The following is a 17,187-nucleotide window of genomic DNA, read 5'->3' on the forward strand; positions in this document are numbered from 1 at the left end:
ATTTTCAAATGCCTCTGCTAAATACCCTCGGGAAAAAATATTACCCCCCACCCCCCACTCTTACGACGTTCTAAAGTTTCTGCTGCGCTGTTCTACTGCTACAACTAACCCCACTGCAAGTAAACGCGACTGTTTTTTAATAAATAAGAATTTTCTACTCTTCTGCTACTACAATCGCAATAAAATTGCCACCACCCCCCCTCTTACGATGTTCCACGTTGGGGTTCTGCGCTGCTTTTTTTGGGAAAGTTTCTGCTGATGCCATGCTGCTGTTGATGCTGTTTTCGCTTGTGTTTTTCCCCGGAGATGCTTCTCTATGTTACTGGCAAATATTTAAAAGGCCCGTAAAAAAAAGTCAAACATACCGATCAATCGCCCGGGGGCCCGTACCTTTGCTGCCTCTCCGGGAAAAAATTTTATGAATAATTAAAATTGTGCTTGCGGGCCCCCGTCGCTGAAAAACCCCAAATGAATACTTGTTAGACTGCTTGGCAAACGCCTGTCTCCTCCCCTTTTTTTTCCGGTTTTTGTTCTTGCTTCTTCCTCTTTCCCTGCCGCCCTTTCTGTTTTTCTTGTGGGGCGCTCTGCTTTCTGCCGCTGCGCTGAGGGTATGATAAAGAAAAGGTGGGGGTGTGGGGATGGTTCGTTTCGCTTTTCTGCTGCTGCTGCTGCTGCTGCTGATGATGAAAAGATATGATGGAAAAAATTGTGGGGGTGGTGATGGGGGATGGGAACGTTCTGCGCTGTTGTTGCTTTCTCTCCTCCTTCAATTCGTTTTCCTTTTCCCTCTTGAACGTTCTTTTTTTGTTTTTGGGTTTTTAGTTCTTTTTTTTCGTCTTTCTCATATTCTTTTTCATCGTGTTGGTTTTCGTCGTTGGGCTTGTTTTGTTTCTTCTTTTCTTCTTTTTTCTCCCCCCCCTCTTCATCCTCCTCCACCCCCCTGCTTCAAAATCTCTCCACCCACCCCCTCCACCATCACCTCCCCTTCCCCCCCTTTCCCCCACCTCCCCCCGACCTTTCCCCCTCTTCCCTTCTTTCCCCTTCCTTCCCCCCATATCCTCCACCTCCTTCCCTCACCTCCCCTCCATCTCCTCCACTGAACCCAAAACCCCCCCCACCCACCTCCGACTCCCCCTTCCCTTCCCAAACCCCCCCTCCACCCCACCACCACCTCCTCCCCCCCTAAACCCCTCCTCCTCCCCACCATCTCCTCCTCCCCCCCCACCCTTTTCCCCCTACCCCCCACCTCCCCCCCCCCCACCCCCCTCCTCCGCCCCCACCTCTTTCCCCCACTAAAACCCCAAACAACCACCTCTTTCCCGCTCCACCACCCCCCTCCCCCACCACCACCTCCTCCTCCTCACCTCATCCGACCCACCTCTTTCGACTCCACCACCTCCTTTCTCCCACCATCTCCTCCCCCCCACCACCTCCTCCTATTCTTTCCCCAACCCCTCTCCTTTCCCTCCCCTTTTCCCCTACTCTTTCCACCTCCTCCGATTCCATCTCTTCCACTCCCCCACCTCCTCCCCCACCATCCCCGTCCCTCCCCTACCACCCTCCTCTTACTCCTTCACCACCCCCTCCCGTTCCCTTGCACTGCTTTAGCTTCTGCTGCTTATCCTCCTCCTCTCCCCCTTCCTCCCCCCTCATCCTTCTTGTCCTTCGCTCAACCAATTCTTCTTCTCTTCTTCTTCTTCTTCTTCTTCTTCTTCAGCTCTGAAAAAAAACTTTCCCCTTTGGGGTCGACTACTCCGTAAGAATATGAATTGAGGTCTTTTTCTTCTCCTTCGTTTAATTCGTCGTCAATTTGCGTTTGTGTCGTTTTGTTTTCGCCATTGTCTACCCTCCTCCCTTCCCTCCCCTTCCCTCCCCCCTCTCTCTCTCTCTCTCTCCTCTCTCTCCCTCTCTCTCTCTCTCTCTCTCTTCCTCTTCTTTTTCTTTTTCTTCTTTTCTTTTTCCCGGGTTTTCAATATGGCTGATACAAATAGACTGTGACGTGAGCTCTGTGCTTAATTTTTGATATAACCTAGTTTTCGAGCAATTTTATTATGTGAAAGTTGTTGATTCTAATTTTCACTCATCTTCGTTGGTGTGAACTTTTATAACTTCTTTTGTGCCAGTGCTTATTTCTTATCTTGTTCTTTCAAACGTTTTCATCGTTTGGTGAGTCAATTTACCCTTGAACACTTACTTCAGTTCAATTAACGCGCGGACTTTATCCTTCCGCCCTCATCCACAAATGTCTTCATTTATCGTTGCGAACATTTCATGCAAATATGTTATTTGGGGTTTAGATCTACACCCTGAGGTTTTGATTTATGACTAAAATTTTGCGTTTCTTCATTTTTTATAATTTTTATTTTATTTTTTCGGAAGACTTAGAGCCGATTTCGTGACGTCAGAATTTGGAAACGCCCGGCCCAAGCGTGTAGTTCATTGTACCACATTTTTTCCATTGTGAGACACCGAACTGTTAACGTCTTTCATGTTTTCTTCGATTTTGACGCAAGCACCATGCCTTTTCTATTATATCTTGTGTCGAGTCTTTATTAAACCATTTTAACTTTTTAAAATGACTAAAATGACAAAACATAACAAACGTAGTGTCTCAATCCATCTCTTCATAAAATTTAAAACATACACTTGATCCTTTTAGGAAAGTGACTTTCACAACAAAACGGGGATGTCTAGCACTCTGGGGGAGAACCTTCTTCTCCGATATTATATTCAAGTTCCAAGTGTGCCGGGATTTCGTGTTACCTGCAAGATCGGGAAAAGGGGTGGCAAAAATGATCTTCCGTGTGACCTTGAAAAAGAAAGTCTTCAGCTGGCCCAATAGCCCTTCCGTACAGTGACGGTCTGGCACTTACTAAAGTGACCATCTTTTTTCACAATGACCAGAACTGAAAATTACCATTTACTACTCTACAACAAAGTCTTGACCCAGGGTAAAAGCTGCACACCCGGGTAAATGAAGAGTTCAGAATCCTCAAGACATTAGTGGAGGATCTTTATGACAAAAAATGCAGGTAGAGAGGCATCCGAGACAGCTATCCAGGCATCCCTCTCCCTGCTCAACTCCATGAGCTGAATTTTGGGTGCTGAAGTTCCTCAGTCACACCAACCACTGCTGTTTGATTGGCGCAGTGAAGAGATTGACTCATCACCAGAAAGGTCTAACTCATCACCAGAAAGGTCTACGGGAGCCCAGAACGACCACTCTTCCGCGCTCACTCTGATATGTCCACATTCTCCCAGCGTGAGCAATATACTCTTCTGGGGGGCCTGTGAACAATGGAGAGAGGGTTCATCCACAGACACATCAGCTTCACTTCACTTATCTTTTTTGTCGTCACCACCACGCCCATTCGTCCCCGTCATCAATTCAACTTCAGACACACAGACTGTACAGGACAATGTATCTGTTTCTTCTTCTGATACAAAAGACCCAGTAGTTCTGAGCTCGTTGAGAAAAGTCCACCACAGAGCCAAGCCAGAGCAGTGAGCATCTTCTGATACATCCTTCCCAGAGCTAACAATTTTCCAACCCTTTCTAATTTTTCTTCGAATATTTTGGTTGATCATTGTTTCAGAAGACGTTGATAACATTCATCCAGAAGTGTGCTTCGGAAAAATTGCCCAGCTGGAAAAAACACTCGACACTGTGTTGAGTGATAATGATGCTATGAAAACTCACATACACTCTCTACAATCAAAACTAGACAGTCTCCCCATCTAAGACACTCGAACATCATCCACACAGACAAATGGATCAGCTTCAATCACTGAACATGTTGCAAATGTTACCACTTCGAATCGTTTTCTTCATCTCGAGCATGTCGACAGTGACAACGTGCCCTGTGACACCGACTTCCAGACCTTCAAAACTCGTCGCACTTCAAACCGTACCAAACACCACGACGATGGTGACCCACAGTCTCAATCTTCGTCCAATGCAAATCTAAAGGCTCACAGCGATCTGCTCTGAACATTTTAAATCTAAACTTACAATCCCAGAAAGAGCCACCGGGGTTCAAATTTGGGTGCCCTCTGTCATCAGATATAAAAAACCCTAGGAGGATCACAACGCCCGGTACCTATCTTTTTAAAATTTGTGTACCTGGAATGAAAAGCACTGATCTGAAACAATGGCTGACTCGGGGGGTGAAAACAAAGGTATTAAATTTGGTCACTGTCCATGTGGGTGTTAACGACTGTTCAAGTAGTCGCATCGAAGAAGACACATGGAACAAACTCATATCAAGTATTCACCGTGTTTTTCCCCAGGCCATCCATTCACATGAGCTCCATTGTTCCGGCAAAGGGAAATCACAACTTCAACAACGCTATTTTCCCGTCAAACAGAACCCTGTCAAGTGTATGCCATCCCCTAGGAGTCCCAGTCATAAATCATATGCCATCCTTCAGATCACCTTCAGATGGTACCCTCTATTCAGATCATATCCATCTGAGTAAAAAGGAACTGCTCAGTTGGCCCACAATCTACAGCTCACTGAAAAGCGTTTTTCAGAAACTGAAAAAATTCCTAACACTTCTCAGAAACCCAAATGGCTGACGGTTGTCATACACACCACCATCAACATGCATCTAGGCATCCTGTCAATCAAGAACGCCGTTCCGTGGAAATACATTCATCAGGGTGGTCCATATCATCGTTGAGGCCCGTTTTTTCTAACGGTCACCGACCCAACCCCGCAAGTTCCCTGTTCATCCATTACAGGACCAGCCAACATGCCTACACAGCCACAACGTTTCAGCTTTCCACCCGGTGCTACTAGAATGCATCAGGACCATTCCCCTCATACAGCCACGGCGCCACAACTTCCCCCACCATTCATCAGCCCATTTCCCATCACGCAGCCAGGCGCCACGACTTTTCCACCAGACCACTAACCCGGACCTGTTTCCCATGGCCTCACATACACAGCACTTCGACCCTCCACCCAATCCTGCTGTCTGTCGTCAAGACCAGTACGATTTCCACCCAGCTGCTGCGATAGTCAATATGACCACTATTCCAACAACTTGTGCCCATTATTCAAACAAAGTATTTGGAAACTGTATTTTTTGTCACCAGAACAACCATCATTCCACAATGCTTACCAACATACCACACACCCTTTCCCCGTTAAATCTGTACCACTCTTCAACCCTTTTTTTCAAACAGACCAATTCCCAGCTCTCAGACCTCCACCCTCGATACAATCTCTTGTATCATAAATAATAGATGATTTGACGATCGCCCAGATCGTAAAGACGTTGTGGGAACTTAACTCACCCCCACCTCCCCACCCCCCCCTCCCCTGCAAGCTGTCATCGCCATGGATGTTTCATTTTGGGCATCGTTGACGTTCCCAGAGACTTCCCTTGGCGTCAAATCAACGGGGACATAGAACTCGCTCTCTCTCTCTCTCTCTCTCTCTCCTCTCTCTCTCTCTAGCTTAAAATTATTCAGCACTTTCCCTTACTAGAACTGCATTTCGAAATCTAGGTAGTATTTTTATTATGCACTAATGTCAAGTCCTGTAATGTCTCAAACTGGCCTTTTTGTGAAGGACTGCGAGTAGGTCACTTAAACATATGTTTATTTGGTCAACAAAATGACAGACTATCGAAGATGATATATAATAATGATAAACCATTCCATATCTTTGCTTTTCTGAATCATGACGAACATTCACATTAATGACAAATCTATTTCTATTCCTGGTTTCAATATTGTTCGGAAAATCCTCAAAAATCTAAAGAAAATGGTATCGTCATTTTTATTCAAAATAACGTTCCGTACAGAATTTGTAATGACCTACATCATCCCGAATGTTGAATCACTGTGGCTTGAAGTTCAATCCCAAAATAAATCACAGATTCGCTCCTTTAGCATTTTTGTACAGACATCCTAAGAGTTTTTCCAAGTGGTATGAAAGATTTTTGTGAAATGATGGACAGCGCCTGGCTTTCAAAAAAAGAAGTAAATTTAATTTTGGTGACTTTAATTTAGATCTTTTTCAGCGTCAAAAGCCGATGGAACAACATCTATACGTCTTACAATCTCCATCATGTAAATTGATTCCCCCACCAAGTTACACAAAAAACTAGAACGCTCTTTTAAACATATTTATACAAACCAATCTAACATCAGTTCGAGAAATTTGTGTGCCGAATGTTGGCGTAAGTGACCACAAAGCCGTCTGCATTACAAAGGGAAAAAAGGGTTTTTAAAATACCTAAAACAGGGCAACTGTTGTCACATTTCGGTCATTTAAACATTTTAATCTGGACGCCTTTCAATCCAGACCTCATTTCTGCCACCTTTCACTAACATTTATAGCTTTACTAATCCAAAAAGAACCCCTTTTCCCTTTGGACTGCAACGTTACTGCATGTTTTGATAAACATATCCCTTTAATTCAAGACGAGTCAAGTCGGAAATTCTCCGAGTTGGCTTAACGCAAGATATCTTTCAAGCAATGGATGACAGAGACCATCAAAAGATAATCGGTCCATTCGAAGAATACCAGAAGAAACGTAATATTGTCAAATACATGATCGAAAGTCTAAACGGTTTTTTTTCGTAACTAATCGAAGACAAAAGCAACACAGCCTCCATATGGAAGGCATAAAACCAACTCACCAAACCAAACAATTCAAATGCGGAAAGTCTCATTCCTGTTGATACACTGAACAATCACTTTGCTGACATTGGAAACAAATTAATCGCAAATGACAGTGCACACACTTCTTTTGATTTCAGCATTTTAGAAAACTTCCCGTCATAATAAAGATATAAAAACAAAGTTTTCTGTTCCATAATGTCTATTCATGAAGTCTTATCTTATTTAGTATCGCTAAAAAATAAAAACTCGTGTGGGTCGATGGCATTAGTCCAAAAATATTAAAACTATCTGACCTTTTATTGCCGATTCTCTTACTTATCTCTTCAATCTTTGTCATCCAAAAATCATTTTTCCAAAAGAGTTTAAATATGCAAAGGTTTTTCCCCTGCATAAAAAAGGTGATGCTAATATGTCAATAATTACAGACCAATCTCATTGTTGTCTTCTGTCTCAAAAGTTCTAGAACGTTCCATGTACACCTTTGTCTTACATTCTTTATTTAAAAATATCAGCTTCTCTATACCAATCAACAGGAATTAGACAGCACCATTCTTGTAAACCGCTTATGAGAATAAAGAAAGCTGGCTGCGTGATATTAATAAAAAGCCCAAAGGGGTTTGGAGTGATATCCTTGATTTTACAAAAGCGTTTGACTTAATTCAATCACGAAATATTGCTTCAAAAATTGAAATGATGGTATTGACGATAACGCTTATTGTTTCCAGATCTTACCTAGAAAACCGTATCAGGCTGTCTATCACGTGCTTTATTTCTTCCAAAAGGCATGTTCCAAGAGGAGTACGCAGGGGTCAATTCTAGGCCCCTCTTATTTCCTTGTATTAACCCAAAGATCTACCTTTATCAATTCAACATGCAATCTGTGATTTATTTGCTGATGATACATCAATACAATATGCTAGTCACAATGTTGCGAAATTATTATCACCTGAATGCCAACATGAAATCTGTCGAAAACTGGTGTGATGCTAAGATATGGTCGTACACCCTGAAAAGACAGAAAAGCATGTTAATTTGTCCTCGTCAGAAAAGACCGAACATAAAAGAAGCACAACTTAACATAAAATATAAAGATAATACATCAAACCCAAATTACTAAGCATATGCTATTAGGCATTACATTGTCAAATCTTCGTGGCAGGAACAATTCATTCCTCATAAAACAAGTATCCAAACTAGTGTATTCCAATTATCACAGATCAAACACTTTCTTGATAAACATTCTAGACGTGTGTTTTACTTTGGGCCCATACCAGTCTCGCCTCAGCTATTGCTCGATTATTTGGGGTAAAAGTCCTCCTTCTACATTAAAGCCCCTTTGCTCTTACAAAAACGTGCCATTAAAAATGATTAAAACCCTGTAAATCCACAGGGGGATCGTGCACAATATGTACAAAGAACTTCAAATATTACCTGTTCATCTACTTATTAGATATAACACATTGATTCTTATGCATAAAATGTTCATAACGCATGCCCACAATATTTAAAATCGTTATTTTGTTTCCAGTTCCAACGTAAATTCAGATAGAGCTATTGTCCCAAAGCCTAAAATTGATTTATTTAAGATGATCTCTCATTTAATGGAGCATCGAATGGAACATGCTTCCAAAGACATGTCGTCAAATTCCAGCCATATCTCTCTTTAAAACTAAGATAAGAATAATTCTATTTGATACATTTGATTAAACCTACTCGCGGTCTTTTGCAAATGCTTCCTTTACCAGTCCACTAGCTGCCATGCCATGAGAATGAAAAATTGAATGTATGTGTATGTGTGAACAGTAAGTGCGTGTGTGTGTTTGAGTGTGTGGGCGTAATGTGTACGTATGTCTTTGTTGCTTTTTTTATAATTTTGTGTGTTGTGTGTGTGTGTGTGTGTGTGTGTTGGGGTGGGGTGTTTGCGCGCGCGCGTGTGGTGTGTGGGGTGTGTGTAAGTACCTATGTACTGTAATGTACCAATTGTTCCAGTTTTCATCGCTTTGTTACCTTTAATAGACTATTCAAGTTCCTATTCTTATCGTCGTTCTTATTATTTTATTTTATTCGTTATTTCTTTATTTTAGTTTTGTGTCGTTGTCTTTATTTTTTATGTCGTTAAATGGGCAGAATTGTAAAAAGGCCTTTACTGTGCCTAATTTCTTTACCCATTAAAGATTCAAATCAAACAATCTTCTTCTCTTCTTCTTCTCCTTTCTCTTCTTTTTTTTCATGCTCTTACTGTTCTTCTCCACGTCTGTTGTTTCTCTCCTCTCTCTCTCTCCCCCCTCTCTCTCTTCTCTCTCTTTGTGTGTGTGTGTGTGTGTGGTGTGTTGTTGTTTGGATGTGTGTGTGTTATGCATGCGTGCGTGCGTGCGTGTGCTTACGCGCGTGTTTTAAGCCATATTTATGCAGGTGCATACGTATTTGATGTATTTTTTTGACATGAGTTTAAATTTTATTTGAAATGCTATGCCTTTCGTTTTGCGTTTGTTTTTTTTTCGTTTTTTCGTTTTTTTTTTTCCCCCCCCCCCCCCCTATTATGACAAGTGAAAACGAGCTCTCTGTGTGATTATTCCTTTTTTCCCCGAAACCAAGTTAATTTAAACATTCTTGTAATCTCTCCTCTCTCTCTCTCCCCCTCTCCTCTCTCTCTCTCCTCTCTTCTCTCTCTCTCCTCTCTCTCTCTTTGTCTCTCTCATCTATCATTTTTTTCTTTTCTCTTGTTTCCCCAAAAACAGTATTATTTTATCTCCTCACTAATATTCTTTGAAATTAAATTTGGGTGCATTTTTTCTTTAATTTTCCAACCGGGAGGATTTTGACACTGTGGTCTCCGGAAAAAGTATTTCGTTTAACTGAACGATTTGATTGTTAATATTCGTGCGTGCGCGCGTGTGTGTTGGGGGTTTTGTGTGTCTGTACGTGTGTGGTTTGTTTGTTTGTGTGTGGTTGTGTGTGTGAAATGTGTTTGTTTTGTGTGTGTGTGTGTGTTTTGTGTGTGTGTGTGTGTGTGTGTGTGTTGTGTGTGTGTGTGTGTGTGTGTGTGTGTGTGGTGGTGTTTTCAAGTTTCAAGTTTTTTTAATTATCCTTTCACTCCTATTGGAGTATGGAAAGATTACTGCAAAATAATCTTTTCATGCTCGGAACAAAAATTTCCAAATACACAACAATGTCACATAAAAGTTGAGAAAACACACATGTCTTTTAACTCCAAAAGTACAAATAGGGAAGATTTGCAAATCTAATCATCTTACTTACAGCTAAAATGACTTTTTTGCCTCCTTTGAGCATAATTACAAAAAAAAAATAAAACCGATTTTAGAGACAAATATTTTTTTAGGAACTTATCTATTTCGCAACTGATCATAACTGGGACATTCCATTATAAAATGAAACTCATCACCAATCACAGACATGTTACAAACCTTACAAAGCCGTAACTCTCGTGGTATGCCTTTGTGTCTCCCTGTTTCTATTTCCAGCTTATGATACTACTTCGAAATCTGAAGAAGCTGATAACGTAATTATCAGGCATTGACTTATATATTTTTTCTCTACCAAATCTACTTTTAAAATTCGATAAAGCAAACATTTACTACTCGCCTCTAGAGCATGTCTCCATAGATTTTGAAAACTATCTCTCAAAGCAATGTTGACATTCTTGGAGAAAAATTCCCTCTCCAAGAAGAATTGAGCATTCCAACACAGTCATACCCTGCTTCTATTAAAATTTGTCTGATACAACTCATCCATTTTGAAGAATAAATACCATTTCGTTATGTAAGTAATATCAAATATATTTTCCCAGAAATTTTTATGTGTTTGATATCACTAAGCTGGTCCAAAATCGAACTAATCTCATTTTCACTAACACACTAATTGGATAAATGCCAGTTTCTCCATAAACAATTTGGGTCATAGTATTCCTGTTAGTTTGATCAAGCGTTTCAAAAATTTCAATTCTAATTTTTCAAGTTTATCTACATTTTCATATCCCGATATTTCTGCACCATACAACAAAATAGGAACAATCATAGACTGGTACATGTCCAGAATGATATGTAAAGGTAAATCTTGATTTCTGGCTGACTGAAGAGTGTGTGTGTGTGTGTGTGTGTGTGTGTGTGTGTGTGTGTGTGTGTGTGTGTGTGTGTGTGTGTGTGTGTGTGTGTGTGTGTGTGTGTGTGTGTGTGTTGTGTTGTGTGTGTGTTGTTACGTTTGCAATCGAAAAATCATGTGACTGTTTTTTTTTTTTTTGCTTCACACAGTGCTCTAAAATGAACTTATATATGACTGAATCAAAATGGATTACATGTATGCTGAATTCTTTTTATTTTTTTTTATATGGCTTAATTACTTAAAACAACTGTAGTAGATGGCTGGGATTTTTTTTTTTTTATTCCAGTTAATATTCAAACTAAAGCCCGAATGATCATATATACTTTTTTATCGCTACATTGTGGCGAATGCAATAACTTAATCAATATTCATATGGATTCCTGAAGCGTTCTATTTGATTTGCATATGAAAAGTTTACACGTCTGATGGCGAGAGCTATGTGGAAACACATTAGACGAAACATCCCATGACAGCTTTTGGAAAACAACACTTTCTCTTCTGACATAAACAACATTTCGAAACCCACCGCCGCTTTAAAAAATACATAAAGGGTTTATGGGTAAAGTTTTTAAAAATCAATAATCAATATAGCCAGACAGATAAACAATCGGTGGGTGGGGAGAGTAACAGGGGAAAAATAAAGGAGAGGGGGGGAAGAAAAAGGGTTTGGGGGGAGGAGAGAGAAGACAGACAGAGAGGGGGAGCGGCGAGAGGGAACTGACAGAGAAAGAGAGAGAGAGAAGAGAGAGACAAGAGAGGGAAGAAGGAGAGGGGGGGGGGAAGGGGGGAATAAAAGGGGAGCGGGCAAGAGTATATAGGACACAGGCAGAGGAGTTGGGGGAAGGGACAGAGACAGGAGAGAGACGAGACAGAGAGACAGAGAGAGAGAGAAAAGATGACGGTGGGTGTAAAAGGGGTATCCCTTTTGAAGTCTCCGTGAACACGTTTTTTTTGTTTTTTTTTTTTTGTTTGTTTTTTTTTTGAGACCAACCATCCCCCCCCAAACCTCTGGCATTGCACATCGCTTCCCCGGGACCCCCTCAGTCACAACATCTTTCCCCGTTCTAGCCCCAAAGAGGGGTCTCTGAACTGTTTTCTTTTGTCGTCTGTCTGTGTGTTTTTCCCTTCTTTTCCCTCAACTTTCTTTCCTTCTTGCTCATCACTGTTTTCTGTTGCTATGTCTCGTCTATCTGGTCTGTCCTGTCGTCTGTCCCTGCACTTCTCTGTTTCTGTCCATCACGCGCATGTGTGGTTTGCTTTACACAGAATTACATGAAGCACACTTTATGTACATATTGCACATACACATGGCATAACTAACACAGTACACACACAGTATAGAGTACACAGACGTACACAACACAACAACACACAAACACAAACACACACACACAAACACACAACACCACACACACAAACACACACACACACACACACCCCACTCACACACACACACCACAAACTACACACAGCACACACACACACACAACACCCAAAAAAAAACCACTACAACACACAAACACACACACACACAACCACACACACACACACACACACACACACACACCACACACACACACACACACACACACACACCACACACACACACACAGAGTCAAATACGCGCATAAACATACAACAAACAAAAAAACCCAAACGGCAAAAAGAACAATATAAAAAAAAAAATAAAAAAAGCACACATTCCACCTCTCCTTTCCTTGCCCCCCCCCCCCCCCCCCCCGCCCCCCTGACCCCGCCCCTCCCCTAACCGCTCCCGCACACCCTTCTCCGAACTCCCCACTTCCACACACACACACACACACACACACACACACACACCGAAGACACAGAGAGGAGAGAGAGAGAGAGAGAGAGAGAGAGAGAGAGAGAGAGAGAGAGAGAAGGACAGATCGAGCATTGCAAACGGCAAAGAGGAGAAAGAAAACAACAAAACAGACATTCCAGAACCGAACAGAAAAGAAAAAAGAAATAAAGAAGAAGACACATCACGAACGAACGAAAGAGAAACACAACAGAGGGAAAATGGAAGAAACTGGGGGGGGGGGGGGGGGGGGGGGGGGGGGGGGGGGGGGGAGGAGGTGATGAGGGAGAGAGGGAGGGACGGAGGGTGGGATGGAGGATGGATGGAGTGAGTAAGGGAGGAATGAAGAGAAGAGAAGTTGTGTGCTGGAATCAAGGGGAGGAGGAGGAGGAGGAGAAAGGCAAGAAAGAGAAGGAAAACTGTCAGAGGTGATGACCAGTATTGATCCAGGCACCGCTCTTGGCATCAGTAGGGTGGCTTCCTGCTCCTTCCTGTTCTGTTTGTTTGTTTGTTTGTTTGTTTTTGTGTCAGTTTTCTTTTGGAATTTTGTTCTCTCCCCACCACCACCACCACCCCACACCCCCCACCACCCTGCCCCCCTCTCGTCTCACCTCACTCTTCGTCTGTCCTCTCATCTTCTTCGTTTTCATCGGGTTTCTTTTTTTTTTTTTTTTTTTTTTTTTTCGTCTTTCGTCGTTCTTTTCGTGTTTTGTTTCGTTGTGTCCCCCCCCCCCCCCTCTCTCTCCTCTCTCTCTCTCTCCTCTCTCTCTCTCTCTCTCTCTCTCCTCTCTCTCTCACACACACACACACACACACACCACACACACACACACACACACGCACACTCACTCTCTCACTCTCTCTTCTCTGTCTGCCTGTCTCTTTGTGTCTTTGTCTATCTGTCTCAATATCTCTGTCTCTATGTCTCTGTCACTCTGCCTCTGTCTCAGTCAGTCAGTCAGTCAGTCAATCTGTCTGCTGTCTGTTTGTCTCTGTCTGTCTGCTGTCTGACTGTCTGTCTTCTGTCTGTCTGTCTGTCTGTCTGTCTGTCTGTCTCTCTCTCTTCTCTCTCTTCTCTCTCTCCTCTCTCTCTCTCTCTCCTCTCTCATTCTCTCTCTCTCTCTCTCTCATCATTGTTCCTTGTCGGTGACTTCTCTCAGCTTCTTTGTAGTAGATTTGTTGTCGTCGTCGTCGTTGCTGTTGCTGTTGTTGGTGGTGGTGCACCTCTTCTTCTTCTTCTTCTTCTTCTTTCTTTTCTTCTGTTCTTCTTCTTCTTCTTCTTCTTCTCCTTCTCTTCTTCTTCTCCTCCTCCTCCTCCTCCTCCTCCTCCACCTCCTTCTTCGTTCCTTACCTCTGCATCGAAAGCCGTTTTTAGATTTGATTCCCAATCTTCCTATTAAGCTCGGGGTTTTTATCAGACGCTGCGTGACCTGGTGCCTACAGCCTGATCTCCCAGAAACATTCGTGTCAGCAGGCAAGCCCAGGCTCTCGGGGGAATTAAGATGGATCTGGACAACGTTCTGTCAGTGAAAGATAAAGAGGGGCTGTGAACAAATATTGAACAATATTATACGAGTTTGAAAAAAAAAAGAAGAAAAAGGAAGTGGTGGTTAACAATAATATGTTATTGAAAAAAAAAAAAAAAAAAAATATATATATAAATATATATATATTTGTTGTGTGTGTGTGTGTGTGTGTGTGTGTGGTGTGTGGTGTGTGTGTGGTGTGTGTGTGTGTGTGGATTAGTGGTGCAAAAACAAAATTATGTGAGCGAAATGGAATGCCGGTGAACAATAATCATTGTGTGGAGTAATAAAATATAGAGTATGGCCTGGGCTGTGAATGATATTATGCGAGTAAAGGATACGGAGGTGGTTGTGAAACGATTTTCCGTTAGTAAAGATAGGCAATGGTGGTGAACATTATCATGCAAGTAAAAGACAGGGAGACTGATAGTGTGCAAGTAAAAGATCGTGAGTGGCGGTGAATAATATCATGTGGGCAAAGAGAGAGGGTGAACAATGCTCTGTCAGTAAAAGATAGGCAATGGCGGTGAACAATATGCAGAATAAAAGATCGGGAGTAGCGTGAGTGATATCATGCGAGTAAAAGATAGGGGTGGTGGTGAATACTATCATGTGCGTTAAAGAGAGGGGGTGAACAATGTCCTGTCAGTAAAAGAGAGGGAGTGTGTGTGAATACCATCATGTGCGTAAAAGAGAGGGGGTGAAGAATGTCCGTCAGTAAAGGAGAGGGAGTGGTGTGAATAATGTTCTGTCAGTAAAAGATAGGGGTGGTGGTGAATACTTTCATGTGCGTAAAAGAGTAGGGGGTGAACAATGTCCTGTCAGTAAAAGAGAGGAGTGGTGGTGAATAATGTCCTGTCAGTAAAGAGAGGGAGTGGTGGTGAATATGTTCTGTCAGTAAAAGATAGGGGTGGTGGTGAATATTATCATGTGTGTAAAAGAAGGGGGTGAAGAATGTCCTGTCAGTAAAGGAGAGGGAGTGGTGGTGAATAATGTCTGTCAGTAAAAGATAGGGTGGTGGTGAATACTTCATGTGCGTAAAAGAGAGGGGGTGAACAATGTCCTGTCAGTAAAAGAAGGGAGTGGTGGTGAATAATGTCCTGTCAGTAAAGGAGAGGAGTGTGTGAATAATGTCCTGTCAGTAAGGAGAGAGAGTGGTGGTGAACAATGTCCCGTCAGTAAAAGAGAGGGAGTGGTGTGAATAATTATCATGTCCGTAAAAAGAGGGGGTGAAAATGTCCGTCAGTAAAAGAGAGGAGTGTGGTGACATAATGTCCTGTCAGTAAAGGAGAGGGAGTGTGGTGAATAATGTTCTGTCCAGATAAAAAGATATGGGGAGTGGGAATATTTCAGTGTGTAACGAGAGAGTGGAACAATGTCCGTCAGTAAAGAGAAGGGAGTGGTGGTGAACAATGTCTCGTCAGTAAAAGAAGGGAGTGGTTGAATACCATCACTGTCAAAAAGAAGGGAAAAATACCTTCCAGATAACAGGAAGGGAGTGGAGGTGAATAATGTTCTGTCGAAAAAGATAGGGTGGTGGTGACATACTTTCATGTGCGAAAAGAAGGGTTGGAACAATGTCCTGTCAGTAAAAGAGAGGAGTGGTGGTGAATAAGTCCTGTCAGTAAAAGGAGAGAGGGTGGGAAATAGTTTGTCAGTACAAAGATAGGGGTGGTGTGAATAATATATCAAGTGTGTAAAAGAGAGTGGGGTGAAGAATGTCCTGTCAGTAAAGGAGAGGAAAATGGTGGAGAATAATGTTCATGTCAGATAAAAGATAGGGGGGTGTGCATATCTTTCATGTGCGTAAAGAGAAGGGGTGAAACAAGTTCATTCAGTAACAAGGGGAGAAAAGGGTGGGAATAATGTCCACTTCAGTAAAGGAAGAGGAGTGGTGGTGATATTGTTCTGTCAGTAAAAGATAGGGTGGTGGTGAATACTATCATGGGTAAAAGAGAGGGGGGGAAAATGTCCCGTATAAAAAAAGAGGAGTGTGGGAATTTAAAGACCTGTCAGTAAAGGAGAGGGGGGTGGGGTGAACAATGTCCTGCAGTAAAAAACAGGGGGGTGGTGAAAACTATCGTCCGTAAAGAGAGGAGGTGAAGAATGTCCTGGCATAAAAGAGGGGTTGGTGTGAACAATGTTCGTCAGTAAAAGAAGGGAGTGGGGGAATAAAATTCTGTGGGGAGAAAATATAGGGGATGACGGTGAAAATATTCTGTCAGAAAAGAACAGGAAGGTGGGAACAATACTCGACAGAGAATTCGGGGGGGGACGGTGAACAAAAATTTTGATAACAACAACGGAGCAGTGGGGGAAAAAAGCATGTCTTGACAGGTAATGAGGACATCAACAATTTCATAATTACATTACCCGTCTTTTCCTTAGCTCAGTGAGGGGGACATGGGGGGCCCAAAGAAAAAAAAATTTCGCCAGATTCCCTCCCCTCTGTCAGTTGCGTGGCAAGCCAAGCCCTTTGGGCTCCGCACTATTTTCCTATTCATTCTGATAGGTTTCAGTCCATGCACACAACACACACCACACACACACACCCACACCCCACACACACACACCACACACACAACACACACACACACACACAGCGACGATGGGGAAGGGGAGAGGGGGGTAGAAAAAGTTTGTGGAACCAGGGGGGCGAGATCGAACAGTTACGGAAGGAGAACATAAGTTAACAAATAAATAAAAACGGGTGATTCGCTGTTGCGGAAAACAATCGTCTCCGTGTCTTGGTATAATAAATTAGAAACAACCGATACAAGCATAAAACAAAAGAAGTAGAACATAAATTGAAAAACAACAGATTCCATGAAAAGGATTTCAATACAATATAAAACAGACAGTGCAACAGTACACGTGCATCTTTGCAAACAATAAATACAATGTGTAACCCAAAACCGGGATGTCTCCCTGCTTCCCACATGCGGAGACACAAACCCGGGGTTTTGGGCAATGGCCCAAAAGTTAAAAATCCCAAAACAATACAATACAAAACAAGCAGTGTCATTCATGCCCTTGCAGTAAGGCAAAACAGACAGTATGATAATAACCCCCTTTAATTATT

The sequence above is a fragment of the Babylonia areolata genome, chromosome 2 (assembly GCF_041734735.1).
Source record: "Babylonia areolata isolate BAREFJ2019XMU chromosome 2, ASM4173473v1, whole genome shotgun sequence".
Taxonomy (NCBI): domain Eukaryota; kingdom Metazoa; phylum Mollusca; class Gastropoda; order Neogastropoda; family Buccinidae; genus Babylonia; species Babylonia areolata.